This window comes from Leuciscus leuciscus (assembly GCF_965113295.1).
Source record: "Leuciscus leuciscus genome assembly, chromosome: 1".
NCBI lineage: Eukaryota > Metazoa > Chordata > Actinopteri > Cypriniformes > Leuciscidae > Leuciscus > Leuciscus leuciscus.
Window position 1 is genome coordinate 47,069,599 of NC_138725.1, and position 21,699 is coordinate 47,091,297.

General features: G+C 44.1%; 1 protein-coding gene and 1 long non-coding RNA gene across 2 annotated transcripts in view; both read right to left on the minus strand.

Moving 5' to 3' along the window:
* Positions 1-21,699, minus strand: part of LOC309496883 (transmembrane protease serine 9) — a 75,775-nt gene that overhangs the window by 12,833 nt on the left and 41,243 nt on the right. The window lies entirely within an intron of this gene.
* LOC309505918 lies at positions 3,050-6,532 on the minus strand. The gene is made up of 3 exons (XR_014208592.1): positions 6,295-6,532; positions 4,803-6,109; positions 3,050-4,681 (listed from the first exon to the last, which is right to left on the minus strand). It is a non-coding gene; the product is annotated as an uncharacterized lncRNA (long non-coding RNA).

Below are 21,699 nucleotides of genomic sequence, written 5' to 3' on the forward strand. Positions count from 1 at the left end.
TTGTTTCTGATGGCTTTTTAATGTTGAGTAGATCGAAGAAGTTGTATGAGGTGATTTTAGTGTTTCTAAAAATAAAATAATTTTATGGGTTTTTTTCATATGAATTTGTGCCATGTGGAAACAATTTTTTTTTTTTTTTTTTTTTTTTAGAGGTTGACCTAAGCATGAAGCACGTACAAAAAACACATATGAATGAAATCACCAGTTCTCCAAGTTACAAACTGCCACGAGTGTGTTGGAATTCCCTTAAAACCTGTATTTGTGTTCTTATAAGTGTAATGAAAACCAGAAGATTTAATTGCAAATTAATAATAAATCTTTATTGAGAGCTGGTCAGATGTTGGGAGCGTGATGGTCTGCAATGTCCGGTGTGAAGCCCTTGGGGCTACAGTGGGTACAGTGACCACGCCCACATGAACACACACACACACACACATAACATGAGACGAGAAAGGAGACAGCGAATTCATAAACCGTGACAATAAGTTTAAAATAAAAATATGAAATAAAAACATTTATAATTGATGGCATAATTTAACGTCCTAAATATAAAGTAATACTTCAGTGACCTACAAAAACTCAGGACAAAAAGTCATCTCTCATTCTTCTGTGAAGGAAAATTCTTCTGAAAATAAATACATTCTTCTGGTAAAATGAGGATGAAATAGCCGCAAGCTAACTTTCACATTATTTATTTAATATTTGTATTTCAAACATACAATTAAAAGCAATTTAGGGTTGTTTGACTGATTATTTCAGAAATTAATTATAATGGGGTGACAGAAGTGTCAGTGTTCCCAACCTAAATCTAAAAATGTATATTTTCTTCTCTCTTAAAAATGATTAACACTTGCTACACTGAGAGAGTAAAACAGCTGTCTGGACTGGGGTGGATGTTTACTGTGAGGGCAGCAACAGTTTCTGTGAACCAAGTCAAACTGGATTTTTCTAAGCTCACATTACATATGTTTATTTAGAATTGTTTTAAAAAAAAGCTAAGATAAAAAACTAAAACAAAGATAAATCATATCAGAACTTTTCACATTTGATGTAAAGAGGTATTCTACACTTACTCTTTTTTTTCAAAAGCTTTCACACAGAAAGAGTTCTATCACTTCATATATAAATCCTTTTAGAGGTTCTCATCATGGGATCATTCATTTTATGGTTTTAGTTTGAATTAATTAATTGAGTTTAGTTTTAATTCATTAGGGGTTCAAGCACGAAGTGCTGAAACCCTATTGTAATTGTTAATTTTCCCATGATGCAGCATTCTCCATGTAAAACTGATCGGGCAGACCGAACCGTAAGTCGTAGAGACTTGAAACTTTGGGGGCTGATAGTACTCACTACAACGTCACGATCGGCCTGACGGTGGCGCTACAGTGGTCAAAGGTACGAAATGGCTCATAACTCCTCAACCATTATGCGTAGGCTCAAGTGTCTTATATCATTGGAATCCTTGGCTCAAGGCAGACAAGACGCATGCCTCGGATTTGCTCGTCACTCTGGGAAAATGTTCAGGTATTTGGGTTTTTTCCAAAAACCTACTTTTGCGAACTAGTCGTAGGTTTTGGCCCGACTGGAACCAAAACAGCTGCAGCAAGATTCTCTGGAGTCTGATTGTCAACAATTGACAACAATTGTCAGCACACCTATGTGAGAGCTCATTCTGTGGTCACGTGAAAAAGGACACGGCAACTGGCCACTTGGTGGCGCTATAACTGTTAAAAAGGTGTCAAAATGATGTATTCCTATGCCTTTAAATTGATTTAAAGTATCCCATCACTATACACTGAAAAAAAAAATGTTTTAGCAGTTCAACTTAGAAAATGTATTTTATGTGGTAACATCTACAATAACTGGTTTTGTTGAAATTAAATAAATGATTTAAGGTTAACTGAATTCAACCAACCAGAAAAACAAGGTTCTCTTACGAGAGGTACTCTCGTACTGCGTAAATCTTACGCTAGGGGAAAATCTCTTTTCCGCGAGATACTGAAGCCAAAAAATTATCCTTAATTTTGAAATAATGTAAAACGCGTTGCGGCAGCATGCAGACACAGGCGAGACGGCTTGTGCGCCTATTGGCTGCCCTGCGGCAACTGCAGCAGCCTATCGATAAGGCCCACTCGTGACGTCAGCTCCAATGGGGGCGCTTCGCGCCCAATACGTCACGTCCCGCCAGAATGGGCGTGGTCTAGGGCTATAAACATAGCTTCGAGAGGCTAGCTCACTGATTTTTCATCTCTTCAGCGAAGCTCTCGCATCGCTGGATCCGGAGAGAAGCCGCGCCGTCTGAAAAAGCCTTTCAGCGGGACGAGTCGACACTCTGAAGCCGCTGGCCGCGCCGCCTTCAGTCGCCTTCCTGCTGCGCTATCCGGCGTTATATCCTTTCTCTGCTACTGTGTTTTGTGTATGTGTGTGTGCTCGCCGCCGCGACACACACTCTCATTGCACTAAAAGAGCCGGGCGTCTTTTTCAAGACGCCCCTTTCCTGAGGATCACGCAGCTCTCGCGCTCGCTGACGGCGACCGCCCTCACTGCGAGCCAGTTACTGCCTGGTGACTCTGAGGACTCACCTGGCATCCTTCTCCGAGACTGCTCCTCCGCCCCCCCCCAACCCGCAAAGCTCGCCGGTGCGCCCGCTTGCCTTGCCTGCTTGGGGGATGATACCTGCTCTCCCTCTGTTCGAGCCGCGCAAACCGCGCCGTTCACAGGGGATGTCAGGACGGTCACGGGGCTAGCTTTCTCTCTCCCTCTGTTCGAGCCGCGCAAACTGCGCCGTTCACAAGGGAGGCTGGAAGCGGACGATCGGGGTTAGTTTTTCTTTACGTTACAAGAAACCCAGATAGCAAAAATCATCTGGCCCAGATCTGGCCCAGACACTTCGTAAGTTCTGGGCCAGATCCGCGCAACGGACTCGGGCCGGTGTCTTTTGGCACAACGGGCCAACACCGGCACGGATCCGTTTTTTCTCATCTGGACCAGAACTGGGCCAGCTCCGGATTCCTTTATGGCGATTTGGCCCAATTGTGGTCCAGCTCTGTTTTGGATCTGGTCCAGAATCATGCCGGATCAGGGCCAGCTCATTTTGTTTACAGTACACAAACACACTCGCTCGCTCTAAGTAGTATACATATCTAGAATTTCATGAATCTTCTCATTTACATGATCTAATCTTATGGTCTTATGCCACTGATATTTTTTCTGTTTTTAACACAAAATGCTTAGGCAATAAAAAGTTGAATTACTGTACTTTTTTACACTAAAATACCACCTGATAATCTAGTGTCAACACTAACTCACAGCCACTACTTCACAGTAAACATGCATTCAAAGAAAAATTATTTGGACAATAAATTTGACATATTCAAGGGCTTTATCTTTTGATAAATTTTTTATTTATTAAGCATATTAAAACAAATTCACAAAACAATGCAAAACAGTGCCACTGTGCATCTTTTATTTTTATTTTGATCATTTTTGCACAAGTACTCAAAGTTTATATAAAACACTTAAGTCTCTACTTGCCGTTAACGAGATAGTTCACACAAAAAACTTAAATTCTGTCATTAATTACTCACTTTCATGTCGTTCCAAACCCGTAAGACTTTCATTCATCTTCTGAACACAAATTAACTGAGATCTTTTTAATGAAATCTGAGATTTCTTTCCCTCCATTGACAGCTACGCAACTACAAGTTGAACAGTAAAGAAGATTTTTAGCTGAAAATGTGGTCCTTGATGATTCGTATAATGCAAGTCGATAGCTACAGTCAGTTTGAGAGTAAAAAAAAACATTACAGGGAAAACAAAATTAATACCTGTGGCTCCTGACGATTCATTGAGGTCGTATGAAGCAAAACAATTAGTCTGTCAAAGAAACTGAACATTATTTACAACATTATTACCTGTAATCCACAGCATCTGCAAACAGTCCTGTGTCACTGCAGTCGTGTTTTGCCTGTAATATGTTTGTTTTTTACTCTCAAAGTGACAGTAGCCATTGAATTGCATTATATGAATCACCAAAGACCACAGTTTCAGCTAAAAATCTTCTTTACTGTTTAACTGAAAAACAGTCACCTATATCTTGGATGGCTTGAGGTTGAATAAATTAAGAGCAAATTTTCATTTCTCAGTGAACTTTCCCTTTAAAACATAAGCCTCATGAATGTATTATTTATCCCCAAAAAATGTGGCATTGATCAGAGGCAGTGAAAAGCTGCAAAGAAAAAACATACAAAAAATAATGGCAACACTTTACAATAAGTTTCATTAGTTAATGTATTAACTAACATGAACTAACAATGAGCCACACATTTGTTACAGTATTTATTCATGTTTGTTAATGTTAGTTAATAAAAATCCAGCTGTTCATTGTTTTGTTCATGTTAGTTCATAGCGCATTAACTAATGTTAACAAATCACGTTTGATTTTAATGTATTCGTATATGTTGAAATTTATATTAACTAAGATTAATAAATACTGAAGAAGTGCAGTTCATTCTTAGTTCATGTTAACTAAGGTAGTTAACTAATGTTAACCAATGAACCTTATTGTAAAGTGTTACCAAAATAATTTGATAGAATGAACTGTAAACACATCAAGGACAGGACAGGAAAGCCATGGTATTACAAACCACTTCATATGTGCCGTTTAATTCCCATGAGGCATCTGAAAAAAAAAAAAAAAAAGACCAAGAAGAAAGATTTTAGATATTCATGTATTGTCACACTAAATAAAGAATCTGACGGCTGTTCTGTACTGTGCTGTGCTTCTTATATCTGAAATTTACCTCAGTTAAGGCCTCTTTGGCTCTTGAACGTTCCTTCCAGCCGCCGTCACGGGTCAAAGGTTAAATCAACGGATGCCGCAAGAACCTATTCCACTATCTGCTGCACTGGTAGAAGACTGGTTTTTCCTTACAGCTCCTGTTAAGAAAAAAAAAAAATGTGCAAAAAAACATCAACCTCCAGCTAATAAGCTTCTGAGCCCTGATTTATATTTCTTCTATAATGTAGATCAGTTAAGGGATAAACTGGTAGGCCTATATCAATTACTTAAACATTCATTTAAATTGATCAGAATCAGATATCACACGATCCTTCAGAAATCATTCTAATATGCTGATTTGGAACTCAGGTAACATTTCTTATTATTATTATCAATGCTGAAAACGGTTGTGCTGCTTAACATTTTTGTGGAAATGGTGATAATTTTTTCATGATTCTTTGATAAATATAAAGTTCAAGTTGAACAGCATGTATTTGCATTTATTAAATTAAGACATTTATAAGACATTAATTTGTAACATTTTAAATGTCATTGACTTAATTTAAGACATCCTTGGTTAATAAAAGTATTAAACTTACTACAGATGTTTGAATGGTATAGTTGTTTCCACAAAAATATGAAGCAGTACAACTGTTTTCAACATTGATAATAATCATAAATGTTTCTTGAGCACCAAATCATCATAGTAGAGTGATTTCTGAAGGATCATGTGACACCGAAGACTGTAGAAATGATGCTGAAAATTATAGCTTTGATCACAGGAATAAATTAGCCAATATTTTACTATAGAATGTAATAATATTTCACAATATTGCTGTATTTTTTATTAAATAACCACAGTCTTGGTGAGCAGAAGAGAATACCATCATTAGTTGACAAACTAAAAATTAACTGCACTTCTACATCATTTATTAATCTTTTTTAATGTTAATTTCTACATGTACTAATGCATTATTAATATAAAATGTTGTAGGCTGTTTGTTAACCTTAGTTAATGCACAGTGTGAAGTAACATGACCAAACAATGAACAACTGTTAGTATATATATTAACTAACATTAACAAATACAGTAACAGATGTATTGTTCATGGTTAGTTAATTGTAATTAATATTAACTAATGTTAACAAATGAAACCTTATTATAAAGTGAAGGTCTGCGGGAGGCCTTAGCTAAGCTAACGCTAGCCTATCACTAACATTACCGCAGTAAAAACTTTAACAACAGTGAAAATAAATGAAAACAGTTCAAATTCGTCAATTACATATAATTACAATCCTCTGGGTCGTCTTCGTGTTAGCATATGCCCTCTGAAAACATAAATAAGAGTTAGGCTAGCTAACATTACGATTCAGTAGCAGCTACCGATCTAAGGAGCAATACAAACTCCAAAACTTAAGTTAAAAATTAGTTAGTTAGTTAAAAGCTAACGAGTACACAATAATCAATAAGAAATGTATTAATTAATAAAACAGTTTGACCATGTGTGACTTACCTTGGTGAAGTGTTTAAGGTAGGATAACGAGTAGCGACCGTGACAGCCTCTTCTGAACTCCAGAAAAAATGTTTCGCGCGCTCGTTTCCACGGATACGGCCCGAATCTGTTTTGCGACTGTTGTTCCCGCCCACTGAAACCGGGCCCGGGCTGGATCCGTTTTAGAGCAGTGAAACGGAGGTGACTGTGACGCGGATTTGCCGGTTTGAAGACGGATCCGGATCGCAGTCAGCTGCTGTCTGGGAAGCTACCCTGCCCTTGCGCCCCATTCACGCGTCACGAAAAGACAACTCAGTTCCCTGATTAGGCGACTGGAAATATCAATATTGCAGCAAACGAGCCTGTTGTAACACGCACGCTTGCAAGCAAACGCCGAAGAAAACATGTTGACGCTCTCTTATATGCTCATGCATCTATACACCTTTGTGTTCCCCTCCTGTGGCTCAGTGGCGGAATCTTAGGTTTTTCGCACAAGGGACCGGGGTTCGAATCCCGGTCTAACGGCAGATATATTATGCCGCCAATGCTTCGCTCTGTCAGTTCCCTGAAAGGCGACTGCAGATGTGCATTTTGCAGCCAACGAGCGCGCTGTACAACCCGCTCGCCTGCACCCAAACACCGTTTCTATGGTTCCCGTGCGTCACTGGCGAAAGGAGAAAAGGGTGTTTTTAGCCCCGCTGCGGCCGGGCCGACCTCCACTCCTGACACATTTCTCATTCCCCTCTTAAGTTCAGGTGACTGGAAATGTCAATATTGCAGTGAGCGAGCCTGTTGTTTTGCACGCACGCCTGCAAACAAACGCCAGCATGTTGACGCTCTTTGATAATACTCGCGCTACTGAATGTCTATGTGTCTTCCTCTGTGGTCCAGTGGTAGATCGTCAGATTTTCACGCGAGAGACCCGCGATCGAATCCCGGGTCTACCGGCAAAACACACTTTTTGCCGTCAATTCTCGCTCTGGCAGTTCCCTGAAAAGGCGACTGCAGATGTGTATTTTGCAGCCAACGAGCGCGTGGTACAACCCGTTCGCCTGCACCCAAACTCTGTTTCTATGGTTTCCGCCTCTGAAGTTCAGACGACTGGAAATGTCAATATTGCAGTGAACAAGCCTGCTGTAATACACGCACGCCTGCAAACAAACGCCAGCATGTTGACGCTTTCTGTTTCTATGGCAACTTCTCGCTCGTTCAGTTCCAGTAAATGCGACTGTTCCAGTGTATTCTGCAGTAAACAAGTCGGCGAAATAGCCCGCTTGCCTGCACACAAACGCCGCTTTTACGGCTACCCAGATAAATCCCATAAGAGTGTATTTTCTGGTGTGCCGGCCACGGCCGATGGTGTTACGAATGTAGACGAAATTCCTACACACAAACACAGCCCGTCACACAGGGCTCGCGCACATGAAATCGACCCAGGTCGATTGCGCATTAAACGTGGTAAATGTGCCCACTGCCCAGTGCCCACAAACACTACGTTCCGCATATCTCAAGGTTTCTGTAAAAACAAAACCAACGTGCATTCGCTCTGCTCAGGCGGACAATGCTCTCAGTGTTGTAAATGTGCCCGCTATCCCGCGCCCACATTCACACATAGACATGACAGGTCCTACGGGACTCGCCCAGCCCTCCCCTCTCGGTTGACCACCGCAAAGGAGTCGAGCGCGGGCAATCTGCCCGCTGTTATCAGCGCGCCCCCTGCCTCGAAGCGCGACGCTTATGTTACAGCACACCGAAGCCCCTCTGTCGCTGAGCGACCAGAGCGCGCTCCGCATTCAGCCCCTAGCCATTCGTGCAGATGCATGGGCAAGGCTACCCGGGGGTTTTGAAGTGGGTGCTAGACATTATAGAAAGAGGCTATTCGCTACAGTTTCGCCGACGCCCTCGCCGCTATGTGACGCGCGTCGAAGCTACGGTAAAAACAGAAGTAGCACCACCTACTTCGAGCCGAAATTTTGAAACTGTTGAGCAAAGGGGCCATAGAGCCTTTATCTCAAGCTCAGAGTGAAGGAGGGCTATACAGCAGATACTTCCTGGTACTGAAAAAAGACGGGGGTCTCAGACCCATACTAGATCTAAGGCAACTGAACAGAGTGCTTGCGAAGCAACAGTTCGGAATGCTCACGACCAGAAAAACCCTCACGCACATTCGCCGAGGAGATTGGTTTGTGTCAATAGATCTGAAAGACGCATATTTTCAAATACAAATAGCGTCACGTCACAGGCGACGTTTGAGATTCGCCTTCGAGGGCCAGGCATATCAGTGCTCAGTCCTACCGTTCGGCTTGTCTCTAGCCGCTCGCACCCCTCAGACTACAGGGCATGCGAGTATTGAACTACTTGGACGATTGGCTGATTCTAGCTCAATCTCACTCGGTGCTCATAGAGCACAGGACCATTTTGCTCGATCAACTCGAGAATCTGGGTCAATTGGGCGAAGAGTTCTCTGTCTCCCAGACAGATAATATCTTTTCTGGGCACAGAACTGGACTCGCTGTCTATGATAGCGCGACTGTCACCAGAGCGCGTACTAGACATTCAGCGCGCAGCGAGCTCTTTCCGCTGCGGCGCATCTGTCCCGCTCAAGAAATTTCAGAGGATGCTAGGTCTCATGGCCTCAGCATCATCAGTACTTCAGTTGGGCTTGCTTCGCATGCGCCCGCTACAGTTCTGGCTGAAAGCGCGAGTACCGCGCCGAGCGTGGGCTTCCGGTCTGCTTCGTCTCAAGGTCAATCAGAAATGCATCGCAGCTCTGAAACCTGGGAAAGCAAACGACTTGTACCAATCAGGTGTTAGCCTGGGGACTTCCTCGAGTGTGAAGGTAGTGTCTACGGACGCCTCCACCTTGGGATGGGGAGCACTGCTCAAGGGCAGACCGTTCTTCGGCCAATGGTCAGAACGGGAGAAGCTTCTACACATAAACTGCCTCGAAATGTTGGCAGTAGACAACGCACTGACGCGTTTTTGTCCCTAAATACGAGGACACCACGTCCTGGTCCGCTCGGACAACATGTCAGTGGTGTCCTACATAAATCGCCAGGGCGGCCTCAGGTCCCGAAACCTGCACAGGCTGACAGAACGCCTCCTGGTGTGGGCTCAGCGCAACCTGCTCTCGCCGAGAGCAGCGCATGTGCCAGGGCTCCTGAACGTAGGACCGGACAGACTGTCCAGAAACAATGTTCCGACAGGCGAATGGCCTCTACACCCACAGACAGTCCAGCTGCTGTGGAAGAAATTCGGCAGAGCGGAAGTAGACCTGTTCGCGTCTCAAGAAAACGCTCACTGTCTGGAATTTTTCTCCAAGAGCAGGGACGCGCTGGCTCACGTATGGCCCCGCCGCCCGCTCTATGCCTTTCCTCCCGTCTTTCTCCTGCCTCAGGTGATAGAACGGATCAGAGAAGGATGCTCAGTGCTACTCGTAGCGCCGTTCTGGAAAAACCAACCCTGGTTCCCAGTTCTGATGCAGCTAGCAAGCACTGCCCCATGGCCAGTGCCAGTGAGGAGGGGCCTCCTCTCTCAGGCCAAGGGCTCGTTTTGGCATCCGCGCCCAGAGCTGTGGTCCCTTCATGTTTGGGCCATCAACGGGTACCCGCTGACCTTCCCAAGCGGAGTGTTAAACACGATCACGCAGGCTAGAGCTCCGTCTATGCGACGTCTCTATTCCTCGAAATGGTCAGTGTTCTCCAGCTGATGCACAGCTCGTGGCGTGTCGCCCCTAGACTGTGGGGTGACGGAGGTTCTCTCCTTCCTACAAGAGCTGTTGGACAAGGGCAGGACCCCTTCCACGCTCAAAGTGTATGTGGCGGCCATAGCAGCATTCTCAAAAACAACGCTGGGTCAGTCAGTAGGAAGGAACGATTTAGTCATCGTCTTCCTTAGAGGAGCTAAGAGACTGAATCCTCCCAGGCCTCCCTCAGTCCCTGTATGGAACCTTTCTACAGTGCTGGAAGCCATGAAAGGTGACCCATTCGAGCCTTTACAGACGATTGATCTTAAACACCTGTCTTTCAAGACAGTGTTTCTTCTGGCTCTCGCTTCAGTGAAGCGCACAGGGGACTTACACGCGCTCTCAGTAAGCGCGACGTGTATGGAGTTTGGGCCTAATGACTCAAGAGTTATACTCAAACCTAAGCACGGTTATGTTCCAAAATCCCTCAACACACCGTTTAGGGCGCAGGTCATTCCCTGTCAGCCTTACCGGTCTCTGACGAGGAAGGAGACGCAAGCTTCCTTTGCCCAGTCAGAGCATTAAGAGCTTATGTGTCTCGCACGTCTGTTTTCAGACAGACAGAGCAGCTCTTTGTTTTCACTCTACGGACGTTCTAAGGGACTTGCCGTGTCGAAACAGAGCCTATCCAGTTGGATAGTTGATGCTATAGCGCTGGCTTATACCTCTAAGGGCTTACAGTGCCCATTTGGAGTCAGAGCACACTCCACGAGAGGCGTGGCCTCGTCGTGGGCTTGGTCTAGTGGGATTGCCTTGCAAGATATCTGTATGGCGGCAGGCTGGGCCTCCCCGTCTACATTTATAAGGTTTTATAACCTAGAGGTTCCCGCCTTGCAGGCTAAGCTGCTTTCGGTCTAAAATCGGTACTGTCTGCCCTGATGTGTTCGGGCCAGAATACTGAAACTGCTTGAGCAAATGCTCGCTGTTGGATCGCGCAGCTCTATGGGCAGTGTGTAAGACCCACTATATTCGTCAGTCCAGGCCGGGGGTCGCCCTGACTGTACGACACATCATCAGTATAACTGCTCCTTATAAGATGTTATATTATTACAGGAATGATGCTATTCTAGCCACTCTTTCCTGGGCTCTCTGTGAGTCCATTATGATCATGTACTATATGAGCCCGGGCACTTGCCCTTGGGACTTTGGTGCTGGATCTTAGCATGCACGGCGTTTTACACTGTTTCCCCTAGCGTAAGATTTACGCAGTACGAGAGTACCTCTCGTAAGAGAACGTACTCGGTTACTAACGTAACCTCGGTTCTCTCTAGAGAGGAAACGAGTACTGCGTATCTTGCCGTGCCTGCACACGCTCTGGTTCGCTTCGGCGATGAAAAACCAGTGAGCTAGCCTCTCGAAGCTATGTTTATAGCCCTAGACCACGCCCATTCTGGCGGGACGTGACGTATTGGGCGCGAAGCGCCCCCATTGGAGCTGACGTCACGAGTGGGCCTTATCGATAGGCTGCTGCAGTTGCCGCAGGGCAGCCAATAGGCGCACAAGCCGTCTCGCCTGTGTCTGCATGCTGCCGCAACGCGTTTTACATTATTTCAAAATTAAGGATAATTTTTTGGCTTCAGTATCTCGCGGAAAAGAGATTTTCCCCTAGCGTAAGATTTACGCAGTACTCGTTTCCTCTCTAGAGAGAACCGAGGTTACGTTAGTAACCGAGTACGTTTTACTGAAGCATTACTGTCAGTAGATATAACCTGATTTCTCCAGCTAGGTAAAATTACTTAAGTTTGATATAATCTTTTTGGTTTAATATGATGAAAGTCCTTTTCCACCTTGATGTAAATACACTCAAAAAATAATGAATTACCCTTATTTAGTTTAATTGAAGACATCTTTACATACAACTTAATTTAGTTTATTCAAAAGAAATCAGTTTAGTTGGATTAACAGTGTTGTTCATCATTATGCACAATGTATATTATGAACTACTAAGCAAAGACAGGTGTTAGTATTTATATATAGCATAGAAACATTGAGTGCCCAGTGCCCACAGCCTAAGCACAAGCGCTACTCTTCACCACAATGGTAAACACAAAATTCAGTAACAGAAACTCCTTTAAATGTCCAACTTAGACTTTGATCAACTTAGCTCACGATGCGTTTGAGAAATGCAGCCCTGGGCAGTGGAGCTGTAGTGGCACAAATAAACCATAACTTTAACATTTATTATAACATTCACAAAAATATGAATTCATTGAATTGTCTGACAAGTATATCTTAGTATAAATGAGTATGACAGAATTAACTGCTGCTTGAATAAAAACATTAAAACACTTTAAAGCAACAGGATACAAGCTGCTGCTATAAATGTCAAGCATGTGTGAGAATAAACAAATGTCAGTGTGATGACATTAACATCAGCTTGAATTAAGTGCAATAGAATTAAAAACAAGAACCCATTTAATGAAAATAACACATGAAAATAATTTGCTCAAAACAACATTTTGTCTGTTCAAAAAAACAAAACAAGTATGGAGTATGCAAGTATGTACAACCTCATAAAGTGACTGAAATGAGAAAACTGTTGACAAGCAAACCACAAAATATCAGGCCACTTCATAACAAATCTCAACGAATATTAAAAAGCATTTCTCAAACAGCATTAAAAGGGTTAGTTTACCCCAAATTTTTTATTTGTCATTACTCACCCTCATGTCGTTCCAAACCTGTAAGACATTCATTTGTCTTTGGAACACAAATTAAGATATTTTTAATGAAATCTGAGAGCTTTTTGTCCATCCATTGACAGCCTATGCAACTACCACTTTCAAGCCCCAGAAATGTAATAAAGACATCATTGAAGTAATCCATGTGACTCCAGTGGTTTAACCTCAACTTTGTGAAGCGATGTGAGTGCTTAGTGCAAAAATAAAAATATTGACAAAATATTAATCTTTCAATCTCCAACACACATTCACGTTTTTTTGTGCAAACAAAGCACTCACTTTATAAACTTGAGGAACCAATGTCTTTGGTTTGGTACAGCCGCAAAAATCCTTTCAGGTACTCATCAAGCCCATGGAAAAAGGTTGTCTTAAGGTCTGTGGACACTATGCGTTGAAATTCTGAAATTGGAAAAATTACAGTTTTGTTTTTTTTAACAATTGCTAGGACACATTTGTCAATACTTAGGTCACCTTTTCAGTTTTCAAAAGAGTATGTAAATGATGTAAATGGTTGTCTGTAAGAGACAAGAATTCATGCAAAGAAAGATTAATTGAAAGATATTAATTTAATTTATTTTGTGCCAAAGCAGTGATAAATTATCTACAGTTTAGCCCACATAGACCACTGTTGTGCTTACTGTGTGAAGAGTTTTGACAAAGTAACCCTTACCCAAGTATTGAGAATAAAAATGAATAAATAAGTGTTTTAAAGGGGTCATATAATGGTACATGCACTTTTACAAGTTGATTGTACTGAAATGTGGGTTGGCAGTGCCTGTACACAACCATCATAAAATGATCAAAATCCATCCAGTGTTTTTTTTTTAATCTTCTTATATGTTTTCAAGCCGTGACGTCACACGGTCGGACGCCCCTCTCACGATTGTTGATTGACAGCAGCGTTTCAACATAGTACGCGCGGACTGGCGCGGTCATTGCTGATATGCTGGAGCACTGTCTATGAGCAGAATGGCGTCTAAGTGATTGTGGTGTTCTGTTCTTGGGTGTAATAAGGAACACAGCAGTCATTTTGATGTTCCTAAATCCGAACCGCTGAAGACGCAGTGGCTGAGTTTGTTTTCGAAGGGAATATTCCCCACGATCAACGTCAATGCTTTCATGTTTGCGCGAATCATTTCACACACCAGACTGCTTTACAAACGAGGGTCAGTAAAGCTGGTTCCCTTTCGTGGTCACTCCGAGTTACGTCGGATGACGACGAATGGGGTTTCGCTTAGAAAGCCTATCACCTTCGAGCATATAAAACGAGCCAATGGCAATGAAATGCCATGGGTCTGCGGAATTTGCATAGCGTATCTCCGCCCCACGCAGGGGGTATATAAGGAAGTACGCCGGCAACATGCAGATATGTTTTCGCTTCGGAGCCGAGAGCTATTCTTCACTCCACATAGAAGACTGATTCCTGAGTTATCTCTTTTCTCTTCATCTTCGAGACGAGCGAACTCTCCGGTGTTGGTGTGATGGCGATCTCCAGCGAGTGCACATTACCCTGCTGATCTGCTCAGTGATCTGACAGATAGTGTGTTTCTCCCTGGCCGCTTCAGCATCGCAGAGTTTTTCCTCTCACAAAAGAGCATTGCACGCGGCACGTCTTTTTAAAGATGCCTCGCCCGTGCACTTCTGGTTGCGGTCGCAATGTGTCTTCTTCTGATGGGCACAATCGCTGCTTTGTGTGTTTGGGCATTGATCACGCTAAAGCAGCGCTTGTGGATGACTCATGTTCTCACTGTGGGAACATGACCATCTCCGCGCTTCGGTCGAGACTCAATGAGCTCACTCGAGCGAGAGTCCCCTCATCCACACCCCGATCTACGGTCTCCCCGAGAGGTTGTACTTCGGCTGGTGGCCAGGGTGACCTGAGGGTGACGGTGTGGAACAAACCACCGATTCGTCCACGGTCCACACCCCCCTCTCCAGCGCTGGTACCCGCGAGTGTCCAAACTGAGACCGCTGGTCCCTCTACGGAGGCCCTGCGAATCTCGTTTGGCGCTCCAGATGAGGATGCAATGTCGATCGCTGCATCACAAGGTGGGCAGGAGTCCTCGGGAAGTGAGGATTCGGCTGTGCTGCCACCTTCGGGTGTGCCAGCATTGCCCGAGTCTGATCCCGAGATGACGGCCATGCTTTCCCGGGCAGCCGCGGCCATTGGGCTCGAGTGGTCCCCGCCACCCGACCCAGTGCGTTCGCGGCTGGACGTTTGGTTTTTGGGTGCGGCCGCCGGACGAGGAGCAGGTCATTTTGGTTGCCCCGTATTGGCACAACCGGACCTGGTTCTCAGAACTAGTACTCCTCGCGACAGCACCTCCCTGGCCAATTCCCCTGAGGAAGGACCTGCTTTCTCAGGGACGGGGCACCCTTTGGCACCCTCGTCCCAATCTTTGGAACCTCCACGTGTGGCTCCTGGACGGGACGAGGCAGGTTTGAGTACCCTACCACCAGCGGTGGTGGCTACCATCACTTCCGCTAGAGCATCGTCCACGAGACATGCCTATGCGTTGAAGTGGAACCTCTTCGTCAACTGGTGTTCTTCTAAACATCAAGAACCCACGAAATGCCCGATCAGTGTCGTGCTTTCCTTCCTGCAAGAAGGGTTGGAGCGAAGGCTGTCTCCCTCCACCCTGAAAGTGTATGTTGCCGCCATTGCCGCACATCACGACGCAGTCGATGGTAAGACTCTGGGAAAGCACGACCTGATCATCAGGTTCCTGAGGGGAGCGAGGAGACTGAATCCTCCTCGTCCTCCCCTCGTACCCTCTTGGGACCTCTCAGTGGTTTTAACTGCCCTGCAGAGTGCTCCCTTTGAGCCTCTGCAATCAGTGCAGCTTAAGTTCCTGTCAATTAAGACAGCGCTCCTGGTTGCATTGGCCTCCATCAAGAGGGTAGGGGACCTGCAGGCATTTTCGGTTGACGAAGCGTGCCTGGAATTCGGGCCGGCTAACTCTCACGTGATCCTGAGACCCCGGCCTGGATATGTGCCCAAGGTTCCTACCACACCCTTTCGAGACCAGGTAGTGAACCTGCAAGCGCTGCCCTTGGAGGAGGCAGACCCAGCCTTGGCACTGCTCTGTCCAGTACGCGCCCGCCGTGCTTACGTAGACAGAACGCGGTGTTTCAGGACCTCAGACCAGCTCTTTGTCTGTTATGGTGGGAAGCTGAAGGGAAAGGCTCTCTCCAAGCAAAGGTTGTCTCACTGGATAGTGGACGCCATTGCTTTGGCATACCAGCAGCAAGGTCGACCATGTCCCCTTGGTGTGACGGCCCACTCCACTCGGAGTGTGGCATCCTCTTGGGCTCTAGCGCATGGCGCCTCGCTAACAGACATCTGTAGAGCTGCAGGCTGGGCGACACCTAACACATTCGCGAGATTCTATAATCTCCGAGTGGAGCCAGTTTCTTCTCACGTACTCGCTTCAACTAGCCGGTACTAGATTCTGCTCAGGTGTCTTCGCTTGCTCGCCATTCCTCTCCACGGACGGGATACGTGCGATATTTTCCTCAGGTGAGCCTAATAAGCCCTGAGTCTCCTCCAGCACTGTCGACGTCAACGCCAGAGTTATGCCACTGGCAGCTTTCGCGCTTGGCTAGGTGCCTCCATGTGCATGGTTCCCCCTCTGGGCGACCCCCACATGTGTATTTCCACTGTAAGCCTCTCTGAGCATGTGTCTTTCCCTCGGCAAGCCACCTTGCCACCCCTGGGGTTGAAACATTCCACCTGCGGCTGGACACCCCAGTGATATTCCATATGCAGCCCGTCGGGGTCATGTTTATTCCAAGTCCCCCCCTTCGGGCTGGGCATAATTGCATATTTCCTCTGAGATATGCTTCCCAGTGTACCTTGGTATTCCTGTGTTAAGTAGGAGTCCTTCGTCCGTGCTAGTCTCACGACAGGGAGCTCAGACTTACGCAGGGCACTGGAAGACAGCCGAGGTGGCGTGATTAGACTGGGGACCCCATTCGTCGTCATCCGACGTAACTCGGAGTGACCACGAAAGGGAACGTCTCGGTTACGTATGTAACCCTCGTTCCCTGAGTAGGGAACGGAGACGTTACGTCTCCCTGCCACTTCCGCTGTACCGCTGGGAACGCCTGAGTTCAGTCTCGGCTCCTCAGCGAAGACATATCTGCATGTTGCCGGCGTACTTCCTTATATACCCCCTGCGTGGGGCGGAGATACGCTATGCAAATTCCGCAGACCCATGGCATTTCATTGCCATTGGCTCGTTTTATATACTCGAAGGTGATAGGCTTTCTAAGCGAAACCCCATTCGTCGTCATCCGACGTAACGTCTCTGTTCCCTACTCAGGGAACGAGTGTTACATACGTAACCGAGACGTTTTGCTAAGAAGCTGCTCCTGAAAAAAGGATCGGTACCAACTATTCGGGTTCCTGCTGCACCTCCAGAATAACTGAAGTGAGTGTAACGTTTTATTAACCTTTATATTAATATTTATATTAATCTTTGCAAATCGCTTGCACGCTTCACGATGAATGCGGCTGTTTACACTCAGGGTACATAATGGCATGTTCTTTATGTATGACGTTCTCAATATAATTCATAATCCCACGTTTATAATGAACAACGCGTTATGGTTATTGTGTTATTATTTCAAACGGTGTACGCACAGAACAGAGGGGCGGGGTGAGAAAAGCTCATTATCATTTAAAGACACATGCACTTAAACGGCGTGCTGAAAACAGAGCTGTGTTTGACCAAGTAAAATGAGTGTTTTCTTACAATACTAATGATAATTTTTAATTAAAGTATATAACAAACTTTTAATTTAGACCCTAAAGAATCATATTAGCTTGTACAAAAATGGCATTATATGACCCCTTTAAGTTTTAGAATAGGTAGTTAAAAAAAGACGGTTTATAATGCAAGGCAATACTGTATTACAAAAGTAACCCATGTTTTAGTAAAGAATGCTAACCTGTCTCTGGGAAAATAAAGCAGGCCATCTGCTCCTCACATCTTTAACCTGTTTAGGTTCTGTTCACACATAATCTCTAAAATGTAAAAAACTTATAAAAGGCTCATGTGTGAAAGCAACAAGGTTAACATTAAACCACTAACGTTAACGTTATGTATATTAAAATTGACTCAATGGAAATGGGTCAACGAAATAGGACGACATTTCTGAGGCAAAAATATAATAAATTTAAACCATTTTCAGACTTGTTGCTGCCTAGGAAATATATTAAATTAATCTTAGACAAAACCAGTTGAGATAGAGACATATTGACTTATTTACTTACCATAAACAGTCTAGAAGAAAATGGCGCCTTCCCGTTCAGCTGTGGTCCAAGTTACGTTGTGTATTGGCAAACATGTTCAAAAGCTCAACACTGTACGTCTGAAATATCACATAAAAAGATTCATTTGAACAATTATTGCTTAAGAAGCATAAGTATAACAGTTCAATCTCTATTACTTATTGCCGTTTCCTTCTCTTAAAGGTAACTTAAAGGGTTAGTTCACCCAAAAATTAAAATTCTGTCAGTAATTACTCACCCTCATGTTGTTCCAACCCCGTAAGACTTTCGTTCATCTTCGGAACACAAATTAAGATATTTTTTTATGAAATCTGAGTGCTGTCTCACTCCTCCACAGGCTTATGGACACTATAACTTGCTGGCCCAGAAAATGTATTAAAGACATTGTTAATATAGTCCAAGTGACTCTAGTGGCTCAATCTTAAGTTTATCAAGCGACGAGAATACTTTTTGTGCGCAAAAGCAAACAAAAATAACGACTTTATTCCACTTTTCATTTTCTTCCCTCTGGGCCTTGAGTCTTTTCACGTTACGTAGTGTAATAACGTAGCGCGTCTGTGTTGCACGTCACACACATGACCAGCGTCACCCAATAGTGAGCCTACATGGTGACGTGCAACACAGACTATTACACTACGTGAAAAGACTCGAGGCCCAGAGAGAAGGAAATGAAAAGTGGAATAAAGTTGTTATTTTTGTTTGTTTTTGCGCATAAAAAGTATTCTCGTCGCTTTATAAACTTAAGATTGAGCCACTGGAGTCACTTGGACTATATTAACAATGTCTTTAATACATTTTCTGGGCCGGCAAGTTTCGGGGCCCTATTTGAACGATCTGAAACGCAAGTGTCAAGCGCAAAGCGCAAGTAACTTTGTGGGCGGGTCTCGGCGCTGTTGCTATTTTCCCGCCGGGATAAATGACTCTTGCGCCAGGCGCAAATCTAAAATGGGTTGGTCTGAAGTAGCTTCATTATTCATAGGTGTGGTTTGGGCGTAACGTGAAATAAACCAATCAGAGCGTCATCTCACATTCCCTTTAAGAGCAGACGTGCTTTTTCCATAGCGGATTGCTATTGTAACGGCGGATTTGCCAGGCGCGCGCCAGGAGCGGTTCACAGCCAAGGAGAGCAACGCTCTCGTCACGGCCGTAAAAGAGAGAAGTTACATTCAAATGGAGAAACCCAGCCAAATTAACTGCGGTTAAACAGGCGTATGATAATTTGGGTAAATGTGTAAGCTAGATGTATGCTTTTATAATAAATTGTCTATCTATCTATCTATCTATCTATCTATCTATCTATCTATCTATCTATCTATCTATCTATCTATCTATCTATCGTAATAATGTATGATTTGCAAAAATGAAAACTGCTGCTTCAGTGTAGATGAGAGAATCAAAGTGTGCGTTGTGCACACGCTACATTGATTATGGCCAAGCATGCGCCCTTAAAATAGCATATGAATAACACGCGCAACGCGCCACTGACTTTGTACACAAACGCATGTATCATTCCTATTTTTCACCCGCGCACAGCGGACTTTTCCCTCCACAGACGCACGTCGGTAAGTTAGGAAATTAACTTGCGCTCCCGGGGGCGGTTCAGCGCAAAGAGGAGGCATGTTCCGGCGCAAACGTTCCCTGATGCTATTTTGCAGGTTTAGAAAACAATTCCGCCACTGACCAGGAAAAATCTAATCTAAAGTCAGTGGCGCGTTGCGCATGTTATTCAAATGCTATTTTAAGGGCGCATGCTTGGCCATAATCAATGTAGCGTGTGCACAACGCGACCGCGCATGCACTTTGATTCTCTCATCTACACAGAAGCAGCAGTTTTCATTTTTGCAAATCATACATTATTACAAGGAAAAATATTAACACACTAGGGAAGTCATTGTTGTGTCCATGAAGATGTGAAAAATAGGTATAAATCTAGCTTACACATTTACCCAAATTATTACACGCCTGTTTAACCGAAGCTAATTTGGGTGGGTTTCTCCCATCCCCAATGTCACTTCTCTGTGTTTTACGGCCCTGACGAGAACGTCGGTCTCCTCGGCTGTGAACTGCTCCTGGAGTGAGCCTGGCAAATCTGCCATTATAATAACGATCCGCCATGGAACAAACGCGCCTGCTCTTAAAGGGAATGTGAGATGTCGCTCTGATTGGTTTATTTCACGTTACGCCCAAACCACACCTATGAATAATGAAGCTACTTCAGACCAACCCGTTTTAGATTTGCGCCGGGCGCAAGAGTCATTTATACCGCTGGTATAATAGCAACAGCGTCCAAGACGTTTTAGCAACAGCGTCCAGCGTCCAGACGCAACAGCGCAACAGGCGCAAGAGTCATTTATACCGCTGGTATAATAGCAACAGCGTCCAAGACGTTTTAGCAACAGCGTCCAGCGTCCAGACGCAACAGCGCAACAGGCGCAAGAGTCATTTATACCGCTGGTATAATAGCAACAGCGTCCAAGACGTTTTAGCAACAGCGTCCAGCGTCCAGACGCAACAGCGTCCAGCGTCTTGCGCCCGTTTTAGATTTGCGCCGGGCGCAAGAGTCATTTATACCGCTGGTATAATAGCAACAGCGTCCAAGACCCGCCCACAAAGTTACTTGCGTTTCGCGCTTGATACTTGCGTTTCAGACCGTTAAAATAGGGCCCAATGTGTTTAATAACTTCAAATCCCAATTTCTCATTGGAACAATATTCGCAGATCAGCAAAGAGCAGGTGTGCGTTTCAAATGTGTCCATCCTGAGCTTTGATGGAAATTGTATGTTGGAACAATAACTCAATTAAGTTAAAACAGCATTCCCTTGCTTTATGTTACATCAAACTGATTGAAGTTGGTTACAACAACAAAATTAGAATTTGTAGGTATAGAATCAGGTAGAAATACCTCCTTAAAGCAACAACTACACATGTTTACTTTTTTACAGTGTATAGGGTCCTTCTTAAATGGAAGTCTGCATCCTGATTCCTGTGAGGCTGTGTCCTTTATAGTCCAGCTTAAAGGAAAACCTCTGTCATCATTTACTCACCCTCAAATTGTTTCAAACCTGTATGAATATGAACACAAAAGAAGATATTTTGAAGAATGTCGGTAACCAAACAGTTGATGTACCCCATTGACTTCCATGTGTAAATGATGACAGAATTTTCATTTTGAAGTGAACTATTCCTTTAAGTGTGCATGGCTACATCACACATGTTCCCGTCGCCACAGTCATGGCACGAAAATGCTATTAAATCTTATTTTTGGAAAAAATACTTTGTATTAAAAATCTTTATATTAACTGGTTTTCTAGTAATGCAATACAGTTAGTGACAGCCGTCTGTGGCCTCCCAGTGGCTTACATTACTGGCAGTTTATATTGTTTTTTTACATATAAAAACAAAAGATAACATGCCTTCATATTCTAACACATTATTTTTGTTCTAACACATTATATAATATATCTGATCTTCAATTCCCATACTATGCACATTTAACAGAGTTCACGTCAACGAAAGCAACAGAGATGAGCAGCTTTTTTATTTATCATCAGCTAATTTTAAGAAGAAAGACCGCAATAGGAGAGAGAGAGCTGCTTTAGCACTGGTGATAGAATTTAGTCTCACTACTTTGAATGAAGATGACTGTATGTTGAGCTTCAGGATGCGACACCGACCTTTCAGTTTCATTTGCAGCAGTTTGCGTG